At 34.3% G+C, this 22,239-nt stretch overlaps 1 long non-coding RNA gene across 21 annotated transcripts; it reads left to right on the forward strand.

Annotated features, from left to right (window-relative positions):
* Window positions 1-733: 733 nt before the first annotated feature.
* Window positions 734-19,771, forward strand: LOC110895160. 21 transcript variants are annotated; one of them, XR_004875159.1, is made up of 18 exons: window positions 734-1,233; window positions 1,733-1,782; window positions 1,868-1,934; window positions 11,427-11,489; window positions 11,567-11,935; window positions 12,064-12,151; window positions 12,325-12,435; window positions 12,540-12,612; window positions 13,187-13,377; window positions 13,861-13,942; window positions 14,363-14,432; window positions 14,739-14,825; window positions 14,893-14,969; window positions 15,081-15,360; window positions 15,745-15,814; window positions 16,216-16,403; window positions 16,535-16,634; window positions 19,607-19,767. It is a non-coding gene; the product is annotated as an uncharacterized LOC110895160 (long non-coding RNA). The 21 variants fall into 21 exon arrangements; XR_004875166.1 differs by having other exon boundaries at window positions 15,309-15,360; XR_004875158.1 differs by lacking the exon at window positions 15,745-15,814 and having other exon boundaries at window positions 736-1,233; window positions 11,567-11,689; window positions 11,842-11,935; window positions 12,005-12,151; window positions 19,607-19,768.
* Window positions 19,772-22,239: the final 2,468 nt, after the last annotated feature.

Consider the following 22,239-nt stretch of genomic DNA (forward strand, 5'->3'; position numbering starts at 1 on the left):
TCATCTAATATCAAATCTCATCATTTTAGATAGCTAAGGGTATAAGGAGTGGTTAAACACTTTAAAGTGGCAAACCAAAAAACCGATCAATGAGAGCGCGCCATGTCAATCAGTCAAAAATGTTTAAACTTTGGTGAAAAATGTTGGCAATGGTTTAAACACTTGGTGAAGTGGTAAACTATTTTTTAAAAAAAAAGGAAAAAGGTGTGATTGGTTGAGATAGGAATGGACCCCACCCCACACCCCCTCTCTCTCTTTCCTTTCTCCTTTCCCGCTTCGGTAAAGCTTCACCGCATGGGATCCTCATTGATCGGTAAACTTTGGTTGGCAATGGTTTGCCATTTCGGTAAACCAAGTTTACCGACACAAATATGTGCCACACCGTATCCCCTAATGACACTATAAACCGCTAATATAAACATCACATATTTCACTTTTTTTATACTAATATTTCAATAAATACTAGGAATTAAGGTAGGGTATTCTAGAGAACCCTGGTCAATGATTTAACTAAAATGTGAAAACGTTTATGGTTGCGTGTTCTGACTTTACATGCTTTAAATGTCCAATGTTGTTATTTGCAACTTGCAAGTAATGACATTTTCTGATATTTATATACACCAGGATCTGATTAGTCATTCTAGATGGGTTTATATTAATTCTTTTTCCAACCTTTAAGATTTGATAATTATAAAACAACTAATTTGAATCATATCAAGAGTTTAACCAGTTGAAAACAACAAACCGACCAAAATCCACTAGTACACAAGTCAACTGTTGGTGCGATGGATTTTTTTTTATGGTGCGGCTCAAGTATACCACCGCATCATCATATCTTCATTTAGAAATCAACCATCAAATAACAAAGGATCCAGCACCATTTAAGAAAGAATCGCACCTTTTAACAATATAATAAAATAATCTACTAATATATTTTTCAGCATTTCTATCTCTCCCCCAAAATTGAGCTTCTCCCCCCCAAAATTTTCAACCAAAATACATCGATCTCTTCCTTACCGCCACTTTTACTCTGTTCTTCATTACTCAATACACATCTTTCTCCTCTCCCCAAGAACCCTAACCAACCGACAGAAACCTCTACCCCAATCGAAAACCCTAATTACTAACCGGCGGCTACAAACCCTAATCGGAGTGTAAGAGGAGGATGTTGTTCTACCTTTTCAGTTGAGCTTGAACCGCCGGTCCACCTCCTCGGCGCCGCCGCACCACCAGGTAATCCTGTTGCCTTTGATTGTCTCTAATTAGTATTATATATTTACATATTTCTTGAGTTAGAATGTCAAAATTATTGAGTTAAGAGTAGTATAGTAGGTTATTGTGTGAATGTAAAGTAAGAAAGAGCTGAGTTAGAGGTTAATTGTTGCATTTTTTTGATAACTAGGTTTGGAGAGTAGTTGAAGTGTGTTGGTGTTTGGGTTTAAAGAGTAGTTGTAGGGATGGATACTTCAAAATTGGAAAATGTTAGAAAATTGATTAATGAGATGAATATAAAATGACCCAAGTACCCAACCATCCGAACACCCTCTTATTCTTGATTGTGGTGATGATATTTTGGTGTGCTTTAGTGGTTGAACACTCTGGTGAGTCTTGTTCTTTCATTCTATATCTTGCCATGGACTCCTGACAATATAGTTTAATCTTTTTTATTCGGTTCTCTTTTTGGTCACCTGCTACTTGCTATTTAATAATTACAGAGGTTTGGATTTTGCAGGTATCGGGCTCTAGAGTTACTTCAGTCGCCAATATATGGCTCTGCAGTTGGTGAGTTGATGCAACTTTGCAGTAATGTTTCTTCAAGTGTATTACAATGCTTGTGGATCTAATATTTCTTTCATTTCAATCACAGATTTATGGGCAATGGGCGCCATCATGGCTGAACTATTTACTCTCCGTCCCCTTTTCCCAGGTTCAAGGTATAGTATGATCCTTGCAATCGTATTTGACATACTAATTACTTGTAAAATAGATTAACAAGAATCGTTTTAACCATACAAAATTACCTGTTAACTTACTCGCCCGATCACTCGATCATGGATCAAAGTTATTCATATACCGTTACTCCAGCCGAAATTACCGGTTGCGTGCATCGAACCGATAGCCAAATCACTCGGTTGCCAAATTTTAAACAAGGCGAACCAACAAAACTGTTAGGAGTTTTAACTGATTTACCTGTCCTTGGTCCAAACGGTTAGTGTTGATGAAAAAGTTTGCCAAAAGAGAAATTTGTGTACGCAACATCATCCTCAAACATTATTATATACTACTAATTCTCATGTAAATTTGATTTTTCAGAAATAACATGTGTTCGTTAACCTTTTTTAAGTTGAATACGTAGGTGTGTTTAATTTTTTTTCTTGACAATCGGTTACGGTATGAATTTTGTTGGAAACGGAGTTCTATTCAAAGTAGACTATCTTTTTGGTATAGTAAGCTGTAGTGATTGCCCGTACCGATGCGGTGACATAAATAACCGATACCAACCTTGGCACCAACTTTGGGTATTATCATTTGTTGGTACGAACACGTGTCAATATTCTTTTAAGCATATCACAACTTTACTTTTTATATTATTTTTTTCGTTTTCACTTTCGATTGCTAAACCTAGTGCCACTACCGTAATGAACCGAATTAATACCGACCAGGGATGGCAATGGGCCGGGTGGGTATGGGTAGGGTATGGCTAATCTCATACCCATACCCGGTTGCAAAATCTTGTTCCGTACCCGTCCCATTACCCGTTGGGTATTTGACGGGTATTTACTAGTCTGGTATCGTGCATACCCGCGGGTATCGGGTATACCTGTTGGGATTTTCATGTATATGTAATTTTTACTTTCCTTTATAATTTTATTTTTTTAAAGCCTATATAATATATTAAATATTGATATTTAAAAATGTATTTATATTATAATATAATCTCAAAAGTTAATTTTCCATTTCGTAAGATATAAACATGAATGATGTATCAAAATAGTGAAGTTTATTTTGACAAATTTGTAGTTCTAGATTGATAATGGCCTTTTGACATGATGACTAGAAGATAGACTGCCGCAGTCTTCTTTGAAAAATTGTATGTTATATTTTAAAAGATAGACTGCCGCAGTCTTCTTTGAAAAATTATATTATATTTTAAAAGATGACTAGATGGTGTTGCATGCGAACCGGGCCTTCGTCATCAAAGTCCACAAGAGATATATACGCATGCACGTGTTTCCTTTTTAAATTTGTCCCAAGAATAAGCCCAACCTGAATGGTCCATCAAATAGCCCAACGCTGTGTGGCTAAAATCTGGGCTTGACTTCATTAGGTTGGGGCATGCAACATTTGATCGAATAACAAAGCCAAGTGTTCTTAGATTAACGTGAGTAACCGTCACTAATACTTTAGTTGTGGTCACGGGTATTTAAGTTCCATCTATGATGGGCTCGGGTGAGTTTTTTCCCTCTAGGTCTCAACTTCAAGTCTGGGTGATAAAGGTTTTCATTGAGGGGTTTAAATTGGGGATTTATTGTGCGAGGGGGATCTCTAACGCGAACACGATTAAAACAACGTATGCTAGACCTCCTGACATTTGCGAATAATTCACACCTTTAAAAAAAGATTAACGTGAGTGGTAAACACCAAAGTGGGTTAAAGGGTTGATTAAGTGAGGTGTTACTAGCTTGGTTAGTTGTCTCTATGAAAAGGTTTGTTTTCGATAATCCTTGTGGTTGGTTTTATTTGTTTTTATAATTTTTGTTATGCATTTAGACTCATGGTGGGTGATCCGACGTTTCATTTGGATCAGTTCTTGTACACGCTTTCGCTTGATTAAAAATTCAAAAACATGTGTACGAGTACCAACACAATATTAGGTAGGTTTTGGATACTTTTTCGAAAAAAATGGGTGTTTTAATAGTTGATTAGACACGGTTTTAGGTGCTTTTGAGGTTCCTTATGGTGGATAGTCTAATTATATCAAAATACAAATCCATATTATCCCAAATGGTTTACAAAAAATAAACCATATGCTTGACTTGGTGGGGACTTATCACCTATGTGATATAGCTAAGAATTACTAGATAAAATTCAAAATAGCACACGACTAGGTACCCTCTCGAGCTAATAATTTTCTTCACAAATAAAAAATTCCAATCCCACTAACCGCTGATTTGCACCTTTGTTCAGATTATATCCTTCAAACTCCATATTGACTTGCATGAAGTGCTATAAGATCATCAACTTAGAACAATGTTCTCAAATAGCTACGCCAATGACTTTGTACAAGTTGCTAAGTTATTTTAGTAAAATTACTTATCAATGGATGGTGGTCCATTGGCAAAGGCAAAGTTTTTGAACACATGGCTTTGAAAGAGAGATCTTGAGTTAAATTCCACAGACGATAGAAATTAAAAAAAATTATCACTCAGAAAAAAAAAATTATTTCAATTACTTAAGTTAGTTGATCGAAAAAAAAACTTAGTACAATTACAAAAAAAAAAAAAATTAATTTAATTATGGTATATACTTTAACTCCTATTGTATATATTATTAACTAGGTTAGAATTCAGTGTGTTACACACATGGATTAAGTGATAAATAGTTGGTTCGGTAATAGACAAAACCAAACCTTACATCAATGTTTCAAAATTTTTGTTTACCTTTCTAACAAATTTGTTTTAGTTAAGAAAGGTTTCGTCTTAGGTTGTATGGAAAGTCAAGTTCAGATAATCAAAAGTCTATTTAAATAAATCAAAGTGTGGTATAAAGATCAAATGTATTAAAAAAAAACCAAAATATAAATATAAATTGATAATATGAATCCAACAAATCAATTCCTATCGTTTTTTATATATATATTATTAGACAAATATTATACAGTGTAAATGTAAATGTGCAACTTGTTTTAAAGAAGTTTTATTTCATTTCAATCGGAACAAAAATTCAAATGTCATTCAAGCTGTCTATGTTTGTAATACATTAAAAATAAAAATTAGAGTTAATTACATAGTTAGTCCATGTGCTTTGCCCAAAGTAACATACTTGGGTACTAATAGTTTAAAATCACATTCTAGGGTATTAACTTTTCATTTTGTCACGTTTGGGGGTATTAACGTTATTTGTAGGTTTAAAATCACATTCTACTAGTACCTAAATATGTTATTTTGTGCAAACCACATGGACTAACTATGTTATTACCCTCGAAGTTAATACCTCGAAACGTTACGAAATGAAAAGTTAATACACTAGAAGGTGATTTTAAACTGTTAGTACCTAAGTATGTTATTTTGTGCAAACCACAAGGACTAATTATGTAATTAACTCTAAAAATTATAAGAAACATTTTCGTTAATATATTTACTAATATTATTTGACAAATATAATACCCATACGATAATTAACATATTAGTTAAAATTATATTAAAAAATATTTATAAAACATTACATAAATTAATATTTCACGTTCTCTAATATAATATTAATTAAAATTAATATTAATTTGTTATGAATGCAATCATTTTATGGCCCAACCCAATGTTTATGGACTTTAGGTTTTTAGGGATTCTATTGTACTAGTTTATATATACGATGTATATGTCAGATGAATGGTATGATTGAATCAGTTTCTCTCTATTTCTCTCTTGTTTTATCACACGTTATCAGCATACCGCTCTCCAAAATTCCTTAATTTTGTAACCGAATTTCCATTCATTTTCTTTTTCTTTCCACCTTTCTGATTTGTCATGATTTCAATAACCCAACCCGAAGCATCTTTTCTTTTCATTTGAGGGAGATATGAGGTGAATATACGAAGTGAAATAGAGAAAATTACCAAGCTAATTATTGAACAAACGGCTTCTTTGTTGCATTTTTTTTGTCCCTACGAACGATGACCATGGCCACCGAACCACGTCACCGGTCGCATTCGGAAACATGATCGCCGTGTTTGAGAACCCGACGGTGGCAGAATTCATGAATGCTGGATTGATGTGCGTATAAACACATCCGACTGAGAATTGGATATCAATCAAGAGCCGTATACAACAATTGAGGTAACATATCAAACAAACTTCTGTGATTTATTGCACAATACGTATATCATACATATATAGATATACATTATACAGATTATTCGGTATGGTTCTGTAAATTGATTTTTAGTTTCCGGCCAATAGTATTTTGTAAATTAGAAACTGAAAATAAAGAAGATTAATACAAAGCTAATATACCCAGAAATTAGCCCTCTCAAATATCCACATATAATTTTTGTAGTAGATGAACAAATAAAGTAGAAAGTGTTATTTTTACATTATGTGATGTAGTCTAAAAAAAAGAATTATCTTTTCAGGCAACCGGAAATCGTTTCCGGAGAAAATGACCGTAACCCATTGGAATCTGTTAGTTGGCCGAATTTGGTGGAATTGTAGGTCAAGGAGTTATTATGGTCAAAGCCTAGCAACCGTTTTACTCGGTCAAAAATTCAACCAAGTCATTAATTATCCTAATCAATTTAAATTAATCGGTCAAAAATTCAACCAAGTCATTAATTATCCCAATCAATTTAAAATTTGTTTCAAGCTCAAACTTTTATCATTAAGTTCTTGAGTTTTTTCCCAAAGTGGTGTTAGGGGAAAAAATATTTACCATTTTAGTGTTCCTTCAAAACTATTTACCAAAATAGTGTTTTCTCTCATTTTTTATTTACTTTTTTATTAAGTCATTCGTTTATTAAATAAAAAAAAATTGAAAAATTGGCAAATTTACTCCGTGCAGAATTCAACATTTCGGTGGAGTCATTTTTTGTTCTTTTATGATATTTTTTTATCTTCTTATTTGATTTACCATTTATTTGTTTTTTTTATTTTAGTTTTTTCAATCTTGAGTTTTATTTTTCTTAATTTATTATTATCAGCTTAACCATATTTCATTTTTTAACAACAGCCATGAATAATCTAAAATAAATCTAAACAATGAAATAAAAAACATGACAAAGCTAATTAAATATTAAACTTGACGCATTACCGGTTTCAATATCAAATACAAACAAAACTAAAAATGCTAAATAAAGTCGAGTCACAACCGATCTCAATTTCAAACAGATTAAAAGAAAAAATGTCAAAAAATCCAACCAACTTAGTGATCATTATTCGTTCTTCTAGGCTTAGCGGGACATCTTGCCCGGTTATGGTCAGGTCGTCTACAAATACCACAAAGCACAGTTCTTTTCTTCTCTTTAATATCCATTCCATTACGTAGCCTTGTTGAGCGAGGACGACCCCTTTTATCTCGTTTTAGATCTGAATTGGGAAGTAATTCTATAATAGATGATGGTTGTGGCCAATATGCTTCATGAGGGAGTGGCGAAAACTCATACGACCAAGTAGCACAATAATCAACAATTGAGTAGCATTTATAAACATATTGCCAAGTGTTTAAAGAAAGATTGGCGCATGCACTCAAAACATGAGAACAGGGATACTTGAATATCTCCCACTTACCACATTTGCAAGTTTTTTGTTCCAAATTAACTATTTGAACATTTTTTCCCTTTTGAGTTATCACCTCAAATATTCCTTTTTGTCGGTTAAATGATCTTAAAGAATGTGCACTAGCTTTTGACATCAAAGCTGCCTGTTTTGCAGCAACATGAGGAGTATACACATCTCCGTTAGCTTGAGCACTAGATCCCATAGGACGCCTTACATCAAAATAGTTAACCAATCTATAAAATGTAAGTTGAACACATGCTGTGATTGGTAAAAAACGAGCACCATTAAGTACACTGTTGAATATCTCTGACAAGTTTGTAGTAAGTAGCCATATCGCTTACCACCATCATGTGCAAGTGTCCATTTATCAAGTGCATGACTCTCAAGCCATTGACGAGCTTGTCGATTTATTTTCCCAATTTCTTCCATAATGGAGTTGAACTTTCGAATTTGATTTTGACTCCCAGCACGGTAAGCTAAAGTTTTCAGTTGTGAGTTGCGAAACTTATCATTAAAGTTGTTGATAAAATGCCTTAAGCAATACCTGTAGACAAGCTTTAAAGGGTGAGTTGTAAAATCAATACGATGAAGGTTACAAAAGATAATCAAACTTGGTGGTATATTCACAAACAAACAAAATTTTCACATGTACAGATCAATCGATGGATATATTATTATTAAAAAACAATCAAACTTTGCGGTATATTCACAAACAAACAAACTTTTCAATGATAAAAATATATAAACAGAGAATCGTATTAAAATAAGCGATCAAAAATTATGGTTTCAACTAAACCCTAATGCAATATTGTTTCAGATGAGATGATTATGGATAGACTTGTTTCGCGATCGATCTATGTTCTCGTAAGGACGATTTAGTTGGCTGTGATAGAGTTCAGCCATGGGGAAGAGAACATGGAGAGGTCAATAGTAGATGGAGGTATGGAAGTGATAAATGAAACGTCGGAGGGAGTTTGCCCCTTTTCTAATTTTTTATTCTAATAAATAAATGAGTTAAAATAAAAAAAATAGATGGAAACACTATTTTGGTAAATAGTTTTCAAAGAACACTAAAATGGTAAATATTTTTTCCCATAACACCACTTTGGGAAAAAACTCAAGTTCTTAACCTTATAGATTAAAAAGGAATTAATACATATCAAAAATGTTAAAATAATAATAAATGATATATCCATGAAAAGTATGGTGTTTTATCAACTGGGTTTTATAAACTATTTTTATATATAATTGATAAACGCATTAAAGTAAATAAATCATAAAGTTAATTTTTTTTGGGTTCTCTACATTGTAAGATCCGTTATCGATCATTATGATTATTTTATTTTTTACTGCGCAATGATATAGATTGTGGCATTTAGCACAAATAAATTGGTCTTAAGCTAGTTAAGTAAATAAGTTAATTATAACGAATCCTAAGTTTTTGATCATTCAATTTGTTACACTACTATGCATTGTCAACATATTACTTGTATAATTATTCTTATCGTTTTTGTATAGCTGCAAAACAAATATTGATAGATATTAATATAGTCAATAGTTCACACAAAAAAAATATGAAAAATAGGTAGTGGTCTCTTAGCTTAAACAAACTACATAGATAGATGATGAACCATCTTTTGAAGTCATTATTTTTCTCTGTTGTACCACGCGAATAAGTTATATATATGTTAAAATACAATTTAACTCTATTTAAATAATAAATCACTTTTAGTTCGAATTTTTAAGAAAATTCGAATTTTTAAGAAAAATGTTCAAAAGATCCTTCTTTTGATCATAGCACCTCTATAGAAAAAAATTGAATTTCACATGAATCCTAAATAATTGTTGGTACCCAAAGTTTTCTCAAATGTATACAAAGTCATGTTTCGTTTCCAATCCTAAATCATTGTTGGTACCCGAAGTTTTCTCAAATGTATACAAAGTCATGTTTCGTTTCCATGACATTTTTTTTTCAATGTTAAATTCAAACTTGAGTTGATCACACTCGACATATTCATCTTCGGATAACATATAGCCTAGTGGTGGAAAACCTTTTGACTAGTTCATGATTTCCCTCCAAACAAAGGTTAAAACTATAATATTTCTCCTCTGTGACATATTTTGGATGTGTGAAGGTACTCGATCAACATGTTTGACCACCAGAAGTTGGTCATCCTCTAAAAAGCTTGCTATAAATTTTCTTGACATGCTCCTAATGCAGCAATACCGAAAATGTGTTTTCACAAAATACTCGGAGGTTATATCACATCTTTTAAATTACAAATCAAAATATCAAGCTAATATTTATATTTCCTTTCAATTCAATCTGACTAACACGTGCTAGCTCATTCCCTGAGGTAAATGTTATAATTGGTTAATGTCATCAGATGAGAAAAAGGATTATTTGGCCATAGTAAAGGCCACACGTGTGGATGATCATGGTAATATAAAAAAATGATATCAATGGCTCAAACAAACTTAATATGAGTCAGTCACTAAGAGGCAGGTACGAGAAGGGGAAATATAAACATTCGCTTCAAATGTGGATAAAAAAAAAGAAAAAAAACCCCTTAACATACTCATGTGAATGCATGCATTATACATATGTGTATCTAGAAGCTCCAGTAGAGCAATCACAAATTAAGATGGCAAACGTCCGATATACAACAACACAATTAACACTATCACAAAACGTAAGAAATATTTTTACCAGTTGTAGTTGTCTCAGTAGAGACATTATTGATTTTTTAAGTTTCAACTATTTTTGGATAAAAAGTCATCACTTTGGAATGATGTTAAAGAAAAATGATACCAAATATGAAATATCTACAATCTACTACTTCTAATAAAGCAAAATAAACTTATGCCACATGGCATCTTCTTAAACCACCTATTGACACCTGGCATCTTATTATTGTATTCTGAATCAGTTTGAGCGGTAAAACAAAAACACGCTCTCCCCTTCCTTCGTATTCACATTCTCAATCCACCGCCTTTTTCTTCTCTGAATCAATTTGTGCGGTAAAACAAAAACACGCTCTCCCCTTCCTTCGTATTCACATTCTCAATCCACCGCCTTTTTCTTCTCTGAAAACCTCTCTGTATTCCTTTTTTTCTTTCATCCGCCTCTATATCCATAAACCCTAATCTCCTTTCTCTCTTCTCCCTCTTCGTCGCCTTTCATCTTCTTCCTTTGTACATTGTTTAGGGTTTTACAAAAATAGAGATTCAACAAACAACGCAAAGTATGAAACTGAGGAATAAAAGACCGATCCTTTTCTTGGTCTATTTTATTTTTCTTCTCTGATCGATCTTCTAATAGGTACTCTGATTTAACTTTTTCACTTTGTCAGTATTAATTTTGTTTTCGTATTCGATTGATTGTTGTAAGAATTTTGAGGGATTTGTTATCACTTTAGAGTTACAATCAAAATGTTTTCTTGAATCTTTTGTAGACAATTGTTCGGAAGTTTATGTTTTCACTAAACATTCATGTTCTTGAGAACCCTAATTTTTTTCTGTTTGATGATACGGATTGAATATCATGTGGTTTGATGCTGGTTGGATGTCACAAAAACACAAATTAATCTTTATTTTGTCTTAGGGTTTCACATTTTATTATATGAGACCGATTAATGGTATTTTGTTTTTCATCATTATTAGGATTTTTGGCATGCATAACTTTCATGTTTTTTAAAATACCTAATTATTCAGTTTTGTTGATACAGTTTTGTTGATACTGATTTGAACTTTACGTGGTTTAATACTGATGAGAATGTTACCAATACACATATTAGTCCTTATTTCATTTTAGGGTTTGACATTGGAGTATCTTGTGGTTTGACTTTATTTTTTTAAACAAACTGATAATGCCGTGACCTTTTGTTTGAATGATGAATCTGCGAATAATGTGTTTGTTTGTGTTTCTTTATATAGGTTTCTGGTATTAAGAGCATGGATGCTTTTTTTCAAAGTTTTGAGATACCCGGAAATGGATGAGTTCGTACTTTTCATTTTATATTCATATTTCGAAATATGATGTTATGCTTATTAATTTTATAACTTTTGAAATCCAGGTTCTTCCCAAAGCTTATGTCTGAAAAAATTTCAAGCGACTGCAACTAAAGTATCAGTTCATATGATACTGAGGTTTGATGGGATGCGTTCATGGCTTCTTACTTATAAGAGGCTTGATGATGGTATAGCAATTACGGATGGTTGGAAAAGAGTAGTCGATGACCTTGGTTTTAAACTTGGTTGTTTATTGGTGTTTACACCGTTTGAGTCTTATGTTGATTTCATGTTAACTGCGTTTAATGTTGACTTTCGTGTTGTCTGTCAATCTTGAAAGGGACTTTCTAATTTATGTCTTATGGATCTTGCTGGTGATAAAGAAAGCTCTTTCGGATTGATACGTCATGTTAGTGTCATCATGTAGCTGTGTGGTAGGTAAACAAAAAAATATATGTCATTAACTATATGTTTTATGTTATATTTTATGTTTGGTATTTCAGTTTTATGTATTGCTGTCCGCGATAGTAAGGCATCATCTTAGTTTGAAATGTTACAATAGGATGGCTCCTCAATTGTGTTGTTATGCTCTCGGTGTTCTTGATAAAGAGACGTAGAGGTTGAAGACCATTAAGATTGAGGCCAATACGGTATCATCTTTTATCCCCATTTCCATATGTCATATAGAATGGTAAATGTGATTATGAAAGGTGTTAATGTGATATGATTGAATATTAATATGCTAATTATTGATTGATTGTTTGAGTTTTTGATTCTTCTAATGTTCTAATTGTGAATTATTGCCTACTTATACCGATTTCAGTTGTGGCTTCTCTGTTTGGTTGCTTTTAGTTATTGCCTCGGTTAGAGCTGCCTTGCTGAGTTAACTTGGTTGTTTAATGGTGTGTTTTTCATGGACCATATTTGCACTAAGGTCAGTTCAATTCATAACCTAAGTACCAAAATCAGTTTGTTCATTTGAAATCCAATTTCTTTGAGTCTTAATCTGAAAATGGGGTGATTCGTTTTGGTGTCCAGCGCAGCTGCAAGCTTTCGTGTACTACTGTCACTGTTGTCCCATTCTTCGATTTGTTGCTGCTCATCTGTTGAGGTATGGATTTCTGGTCCGATTTCGAATATAGCTATGGTGATTATTAATTGATTCATGTGAGTAAACCCTTTTAGTTGGAAAAAGATATTATAAAGAAGATGAGATAATATTAACTATAAAAGAAAAAATCTCTACTTACGTTGTTTCCGTTCGGTTGCCGTCTGGTTTCCTCTGCTTGATATATTTGCTGCATGCGAACAAAAACCAGTTAAAAAGTGTCAGTGTTTCAAAAGTTTATCCGGATAATAAGATTTTATGCATCAATTGCAAGTATAAAAGGATTGGAGGAAGTAAAAGAGGAAACTGGTGATTTGAGTCTACAGTTAACTCGTGTTGATCATGCACCATTGGATGGTAATGTATCAACGCATATTGTTATTCCAAAAGTATGATTTCACAAAAAAAAAGTATTTTTTGCTGGAGCCTTAAGGTGAGATAGGGCTTTGAAATAGTTTTGCACCCAAAAAAAATGTAGAAATCATGCAACTTAATCGTTTGGTATGTTGGTTTTGGTTGTTTGATGCAAACATGATATGATGTGTTTACCGTTTTAACCACTTTTATTCCACTGCAGGTGCAACAGTACAAACATGAAAGGGAGTGTGATTAAGTTATTTGGAAACTGCAGGAAGATAAAGTTGCCAGCCTTGAGGACCTGATGGATGGTGTGTTGTCAGCAGTTGACTTTGTAAATGAAGAATTGAGATCTTTAGGGCAAGATAAAGTAGCCACCCTTGAGGACCTGATAGATGTTAAAGTATGTATGTAAGTTTTAAAAATCTGAATTAACCTGTTTGACACACTTCTCACTCTGCTCATTTTTCGACAAGCATGTACGTATGTAAATTTTGCATCCGAATTGACCATTCATACGGACATGCACTCCAGTTAATTATTTTTACAAGATTTTATCATCCCATCCTTCTGGGTGATAAGATGGGTTGCTTGAGTAATGGGTCAATTGGTTTGACCTGTAAAATCTCTCTTTTTTAAATGTTTTATAAGAAATGATGTCATATGTTTTTTTTCAAGGAAATTGGCGAAGATTTATAATTGGACGGTATCATTTGTTTTTGTTTCAAAATTTTATTTGTTTTCTTGATAAGTGTGAAATTATGGAGCATAACTTACTTAGGCGATACTCTTTGTTGTTTTGAAATTTCCCTTACGCCGTATAACAAGTTTTGCATTATGTTCTAAATAATTTTGATCCAAAATGGCATATAACTTGTGATCTTTAATTCTCAGATAAAGTTCATGGTTACAAGGCATATAATTCTACTCTTAGAAGGGAATAGAGTTAAGGAAGCAAGCCTTGATGACAACCAAGGTCTGGTAATAGTATATAAGCAAGTTATGATAAAGCTAAAGCAAGAGTTTATCGATGTATCATGAGTTAGTTGCCATATAAAAGTCTTATATATAAACTTTCTGTATTGAAGTTGTGATCCTTATTATTAGATGGTAGCAAAGGGTATCAAAAAGGCAATCACTCATCTCATGCTTTTAAAAACTAGAGATAAACGTAACCCGGATAAGCAAAAGGGTATTTGCCACCTATATGTGGACGAGTTAAACTTTGTCTCTATTAAAAAAAAATTTGGTTTGTATCTTAAGGTCTTGGTTCCAACATGAATTACATTTGTGGGAGAGATTGGGTTGATCCATTTACTCATTTTTATCCAATGTTAAAATCTAATTTATTTATACACTAATGTCTAATTATATCTAAATGTTTGCATTTTTGTAGGTACGAGTGTATGTTCTTGGGTCAAGCTGACCAAAAGTTGCTAAACTCAACCGGGACATGTATAGTACGGGTATAATGAATTCTTATATTACATCCAACCTCCTATATCACGTATGGCATACATTTTGTGGGTTTGGGTTTAGGCTAAACAGGTTTGGGTCAGAATCAAGTTGAACCCATTTAACTAAATGGGTCATGTTAGGGTTGGACCTAACGGGTTCACCCGTTTATTTAAAATAAAAATATATGTAGAGTATATAATATTGTGTCAATATTTAAAGTGGGTGTATTGTGTTAAAACAGAAACCTAAATATTGGGTGGCTAGAACATGGAATGGTCTCCCTTTAACCTAAATGTCTAATTTGGTAATTTCAGATCGACTCTTCGGGTATCTATTTGCCTACAAGTTTTTTTCGAGTTCTATCTGAGTGCGGCTCTATGTTTTCAAATTTTAGACGCGAGGTAAGTCTTTGTGATGTATGATACATTTGTAGTTTTGTACGCTAACACGTTGTGGTTGTTATTGCAGCATAGTACAAGTCCCCTTCATTTTTCTCAAGAAGCTAAAGTTGATGAAAAACATGGCTACAAGCTCCCTTATAACAGGTACGGGTTTGCATTACTTTGATATTTCTTTCACTCCCATGTGTTATAATGAGGTCTTGCATCTTGAAAATTTTTGAGGTTTAGATCAGCATAATGAATTGCTTTTTGTAGTTGTCTCATGGGGATTGGTGTCATAAGGAGACTTTAAAAGCCAAGGGAAGTCATCTTTTTAAAAATACACATCCTTAGTGATGTTTTATTTGTTTATCTTCCATGGAAATTATGTTTCATGGAAATCCAACATGTCTGTATATCTTCCATGGAAATCCAACATGTCTGTATATTTGTTGAAACCTATCAGAGGACCAATAGTTTAATGTTTGTTGTTATAATTTTCAGTCAACCTTCATTGATGAACTGCCGAAGTAGAGAGACTGCATTTCGTCTTGGGGTATATTTCTTTCGATATGTGTTTTAAAGTGGCAAACAAACAGGTTCTGTCAGTTGAAATTGGGTCAAAAAACTGAGTTTTATATATGTATAGTAATATATAATCTGATATTGATTTACTTATTGTTATTTCATGAGAAGTGAGGGTTTTAGAGCATGTTAAATATGTTGATAAGCAGCCGATTTTTGCTTGGGCCCAAGGCACATTCAGTCATTCACATTTGTGATTAGCTTTATGTCTTCACGATTCATGAATCATGTCGTTTAGCTGTAGTTTTTATCTTATGACATCTGACTAAAGTTTGGTTTAATACTTTTAAGTTTAATATAGGATTGATCTAACTAACTAGAATACTATAGTTGATTCACATTATTATTTTCTCAGGTTTACCAAGCATAATGTCAGGGGCATTCAAATTAACCTAGCAATATCAGCTACATTCAGTGTAGAAAATGTGTATTTTTTTCTTACTTGGTTTGATAATACTTAATTAACATGTAAATCTTTTTAAATCATGATAGTATACTACAATTTCTTTGAGATTTACAATGTCATTTTTGAAAATATGTGATTCCGCCTTCATGATAGTGCGTTATTGGATGCTTATGATAAATATCATGCTAGGTCTTTGAATCATGTACAAATGCTCTTAGGCTAATATAGTTTAAGATCCTACGAAATTATCAAGTAAAATGACCGAGCTTGGTCCACGTAGCAATCTAGGATCAAGCTTATAAACACCAGTCATTTTTGGGTCAGACTTTCCAAATCCAATTACTTTTTTTCGGTTTTACTATAATCGTATTGATAATTATATCACTAGCGAAATTTATATTTATTTTTATTTATTTTTAGGTGCACACAAATGGGGTAAATGTATAATGTTTATGCCAAGAAAGCGCGATATCGATCGGTTGGCATAACGCGATATATGTCAAGACCAGCGGTAGAAAATGCTATTGGGCTTTAGAGACGGTCGTTTCAATGTTTTAGTAGCCACTGATATTTCTACTCACGGACTTGATGTTCCTAATGTTGATATGGTATGTCTTCTTCTTTTATTAGGTATAAACTATTTTCCAATTTGGATATTGTGTTTTATAATCAAGTAATTCATTTTGTACTTCCACGGTCTTCATAAGTTTTTGTTCACCGGCGTTGTCGTACAAGCCAGGCTAGGCTGGAAAGAAAGGAAGACCATTTTAATTCATTCGTCTTAGCAATCGTCTGAGGTGAAGGGATCCAAGCACAAAGTAGGATGCAAATTTTTGAAGGTAGCATGACAAACTTATTAATATGACTGTTATGGTTCTAATTCTTAGTTACACAGATGAATCATATAGTTTTTAAGTTGGTTTTTAATTATATTATAACTTTTCTTTTTGTAGTTATTATCTTTAAGCATTTCAATAACTTCCAGTTCTCTTATCATTGTTGTTCTAAACTTTCATTTTTTAGCAGGTGATCATTATTTTCATTTTGTTAGGCATATTAAAATATGTATATTAAGAACATGCAATAGTAGCTTGAGAGTGTGTTAAGGGTTCTTATTTATTAGGACCATATGCATAAACCCTGCAATCCCATACCTGTGATTTTTTTTTCAATCCTATACCCAACCTCTTACCCGTCGGGTATCGAGTATACCTGTCCTAAATGATTCAGGTATACCCAACGGGGTCGCTGTGACACCTGTGTCACCGCGACCCTCAAACAAATACCAAGCATCAAATACCAAGTTTTGGGGCTGCAGGGACCAAAAGTGCCAATTTTGAAAGTTGCTGACCTGCAAGGTCCTTACGGTCTGTATGGGCCTTTGCTTACGGTCCGTAAGCATGTCCCAGATCAGCAGAATTGGTTTCCAGCTGTTCCACACCTTTGCTAATGGTTTTTCATCAATCTATGGGCTATTTTTGATGGTTTTTAAGTGCCCATGGTATCCAAATACCATGTGCCCACTTGTACGGCTTAGATCGAAGCTCAATCTTCGAGAAACGATCTTAACGGCTCTTGAATTCCTATAAATACCCACCCTCATTCATTCCTCCAACTCACACTTGATCTGATTTTGGCTCTCTAAGTTGAAGTTTATGCTTCATACCTGAGAGTAAATCGGATCAAGAGCTTGCGGGGACCTTCTGTAAGTACTCTTTCGCGTTTTTCATTCGTTTTAGCGTTAAAGTCAAACTGCGTTTGACTTTCTGCATTGACCAGTTTGTGGTCAACGTGAAGTTCGTTTGAACTTCATAACGTGAGCGTAATCACGATGGTTATAGTCCCTAGTGACTATACCCACTGATTACCACGTTATCTAGGCTCAGTGACGAGTCGTAGTTTCGGCCAAAATGCGTTTCCTCGCGTATTTTGTAACCAAACTACTCTAGGGTATCAAAACCGTTTGTTTTGATACCAAACCTGTTTTCTAACTTTACTAAACATGTTCTAGCATGTTTAGCTCGTCGCTTTTAGAATTGTGCTTGTTTAGGGTCGTAAAGGTAAGCGATCTAATCAATCGCTTATACTTTCGAACCCGACCCATTTGGTCGTTCATTAGGATCCGACCAACCACTTTAGGTGACCATAGTTGTATAGGGAATAACCTTCCGAGGTTATATCTTATGGTCACGTCGTTTAAGTAGTGGTATGATAGGTAGTTTATATGCCTTAGGTAAATTACCAAAATGCCCTTTTTACGCATAAATTCATTTTAAGCATATGTAACTTAAATTTTGACATCTAAACTGATTTAGCAACAATATTAGACATGTTAAGGCATATAATACTTGTCATAGGACTAGTTAGGCTTTCCGAACGCGTTTTACGCGTGCGACACGTTAACGTAGCGTAAGCTACCTAAACGGGTCGTAATGGGTCAAAAGCACTTAGGATAGGTTTTGTTTTAGTACGTAGGCTTTGTTAAACCATATTACATAAGTTCCCATACTTATTTGGTTTACGAACCCTCGTACTACCCGATCCTCCAATAGGTCCGTTTATTAATGTAGATACCTATATAGGTGCCGTTTGATTTCCGTGATCCCTCTAGCTTTGCTTGGTTGTTGTTCAAGACTTCTAAGCACCCTCAAGTGAGTACATAGACCCCTCTTTTACTGTTTTCCAAACATTTTGGGGTGAAACACATGTGCCTACTTGTTACTTTCGTGCTTTCTTGTTTTCACATCATATGCTTGCTATGTTCTTAGTACACTTATAGTACATGATTTCATTATGTTTTTGCTATGTATGTCCATTGTGTGCATACTTAGTACATCGTTTTACATGACATTTTCATACTATGTATGTTTATCATACTTAGTACATCGTTTTACATGACATTTTCATGCTATGTATGTTTATCATACTTAGTACATCGTTTTACATGACATTTTCATGCTATGTATGTTTATCATACTTAGTACATCGTTTTACATGACATTTTCATGCTATGTATGTTTATCATACTTAGTACATCGTTTTACATGACATTTTCATGCTATGTATGTTTATCATACTTAGTACATCGTTTTACATGACATTTTCATGCTATGTATGTTTATCATACTTAGTACATCGTTTTACATGACATTTTCATGCTATGTATGTTTATCATACTTAGTACATCGTTTTACAAGACATCTTATACTTGGTATCATGCTATGTATGTCCATCCGTCGCATACTTAGTACATTGTTTGTGCATTCTTACCTATGGTGTGGTTATTACATATTTCACTTGCCATACCTGACATTTTGTTTACATATTACTTGATTGACATTTGACAACGGTTTAGACATGAGCAATTTACATTGGTGGTTTATGTGGGTAAGTGATTTGAGTAACGAGACGTGTGTAATGTGATACAAGCATGGTGGATACGCCGCTGATACTTCCTATATATAAGTGCTTGTATTATATTACATGTGGTAGCGTTATTTAAATCATTCAATGTGTACTTATACATTTTTACATAAATAACATATTTTTTCACAAGACATTGTTTTACAAAACAGTTTGTTTTATACAAACTCATTTTTACTTGGTTATTCGCTTAACCTTACATCATTCTTTTTAACTATACATATCTATCATCGATTTTCAAACGTTTCATAAAAGCAAACACTTAAACTGGATTCATGACAAGTTTTAGGTTAAACATTTTCTTAAACCCAAGTCATGAATCCTATTTTCAGAAAACCTATGTACTCGCCGGCATTTTTATGCTGACGTACTTTCACATGTGTTTCAGGTACAATAGATGATGATATTTGATGATGATATTGATGCATGCTCACATAGGATTGGACGAGGCCTTAGTGACATTAAAAGATGCAAGACTAGTTAATTTTTGTTATGTTTCTTTATTGTTAAGACATTGTAATACATTCAATTCAATAAAACGAAATTTGTTTAATCCATGGTTGTGAAACAATGATTCTGTTACAACACTCCCCGATGTTTCCGCCACGTTTTGTTGTTTTACGTGGTCGGGGTGTGACAGAAAAGTTGGTATCAGAGCCAATGGTTATAGAGAATTAGGTTATTAGTAATGCTTTGACCTAGACTATCACCTTCCTAGGACCCTAACGCGAGTTTACTTGCGTTTAGTCATAAAACAATACCGTCACTTATCCTTAGGTGACAACCACAACAAGAACATAAATTTGATCTGCTTTGAAAACTAATCATCTGTTCTAGGATGATTTATTATAAGGTTTCGAACCTTTAAAGTTTTCAAAATTTCGTCAAAGTTTGGGTCTAAATAATGTGAACACGTGCAAACTGGAAGAGTGGGTGCCTGTACCCTGAGTTTTCTGTCTAAGGCTAGAGTGTTCGTACAAATCCGCAGTATCGGACCAGTCACTCTTACCTGGGAACTCTTGGGGTGAGTGTCCACTTATAGGCGAGCATGTCTTCGCGATACATTGTGGGGACCTATTTACTTTGATTCAGCCTTTGTGTGTCGTTTGTTTGCTTCGTGGTACAAACAAATGACCATCACCCATGCTTTTGGTCGGTAATTTCCTATTCTTACCCAATGCCATTTCACTTGTTTCTCTCTCTTGTTTCCCTTTTAGAATGCCTCCTCGACGCGACAATCAGATACCTAATGAAGAACTGGCAGCTATCATTACGCAGCAAATGACTGCTGTAATCCCGAACATCGTGGCTCAATGTAACCAAGCTCTCAACAACAACAACGCCCCCTGTAACTTCAAGACGTTCAACTCAGCTAAGCCATCAAAGTTTTCTGGGTCTCAAGGAGCAACTGCACTTCTGCAATGGTTCGAGAGTCTAGAGAGCACTTTCAGACATGTTCAATGCCCAAATGAGCGAAAGGTAGACTTCGCTTCTAGTGTCTTTGAGAAGCGGGCCTTGACATGGTGGAATGGTGTAATGAGAGATAGGGGTGCCGATGTGGCACTAGCTCAAACATGGGAAGAGCTTCGAGCTCTGATGATGAAGGAATTCTGTCCTCGTCATGAGATTAGGGCCTTGGAAAGGGAATTCGATGATCTTAAGCAAGACAGCGGTGAACATCGAGCCTACACCGATCGACATGAGGAGCTGAGCCTGTTGTGTCCTTCCATGGTTACGCCTTTGGATAAGGCGATCGAGAAGTACATTGATGGTCTCCCTGACTCAGTTCAGGACATTGTTACTGGTAGTAATCCTACCACAGTTAGACAGGCCATTGAATTATCTGCTACCCTAACTGAATCTCAGATCAGGAAACGTAAGCTTTTCCGAAAGGGTGACAAGAAACCGGTCGAGGAATCAAAGACCATGGATGAACAGACTGGATCCCCTAAGAAGTCAAAGAAGCGAAAGGCTTCTCAGAACTTCGCCATGGTTACTCACAATGATCAAGCCGTCCCTAACCAACCAGCTCAACCCCCTGCTAGAAAGCCCTACAACGGAACTGCACCCTTATGCAACCAATGTAGCCTCCATCATCATGCCAATGTAAAGTGCCGCAAATGCCAAACTTGTGGACTCATAGGCCATACAGCAAGAGTCTGCCCAGCTGCAGCTGCACCAAACCAAGCTGGCAACAATCCCGCTCAAGGTTGTTTTCCACCAGGTTCTTGCTTCAACTGTGGCGAGATGGGCCATTTCCGGAGAAATTGCCCAAAGCTTGCTAATGCGAATCCAACGCAAGGATGAGCATCTGACCGATTGGAAGACAACACTGTTTAGAAATAATCAATCCTTATTGTATTACTTTCTTTTGTTGTCAAAGGTCTATGAAACAGTTGTAATTGTTGTTTATAAATAAATCTTTTATTTTACATCGCAATATTTATATATTGATGTGGTTGCATGTATAAACAACATATCCCCTACAATACCGACAATCAAGGAATCGTATTCCTTGAAACTACTCCCAATTTCTTCCATTTTATGATCTCTTGCGTTTTTTCCACGAAAATCATAAGTACCCGTTTCCCCCAAAGAAAACAAAGTACAAAGCGCAAGTTACAACTCTGGACGAATACCCAATCCTTGGTGGGATACCTAAGGGTATTTTCGTAAGTCCTTAATTGTTGTATACCTTAATTCGAATATGGTGATTCCTTGTAATCAAGAATCGAATTTTTTTTTGAAGATCATCCTATCTTTTCAGATAGATGCATAAGGACGTTGAAGTCCATCAACTGGGTTTCTGGTATGCCTTGAATACCCATGTTCAAATCGATGTCAAGTTAATAACAGATTATAATCAAGTTAAACAATTATGTGACTTTGTGCTTATGTGTTCCCTTATGTGTTGTTGTGTGAACCAAATTATGTTATCCAAATCCTCGTAGAATCTTACATATCCTTGTACAAGAGATTCATAGTAGGATACCCAAAGGTATTACTTAAAATCCTCAATGG

The sequence above is a fragment of the Helianthus annuus genome, chromosome 12, assembly GCF_002127325.2.
Source record: "Helianthus annuus cultivar XRQ/B chromosome 12, HanXRQr2.0-SUNRISE, whole genome shotgun sequence".
Taxonomy (NCBI): domain Eukaryota; kingdom Viridiplantae; phylum Streptophyta; class Magnoliopsida; order Asterales; family Asteraceae; genus Helianthus; species Helianthus annuus.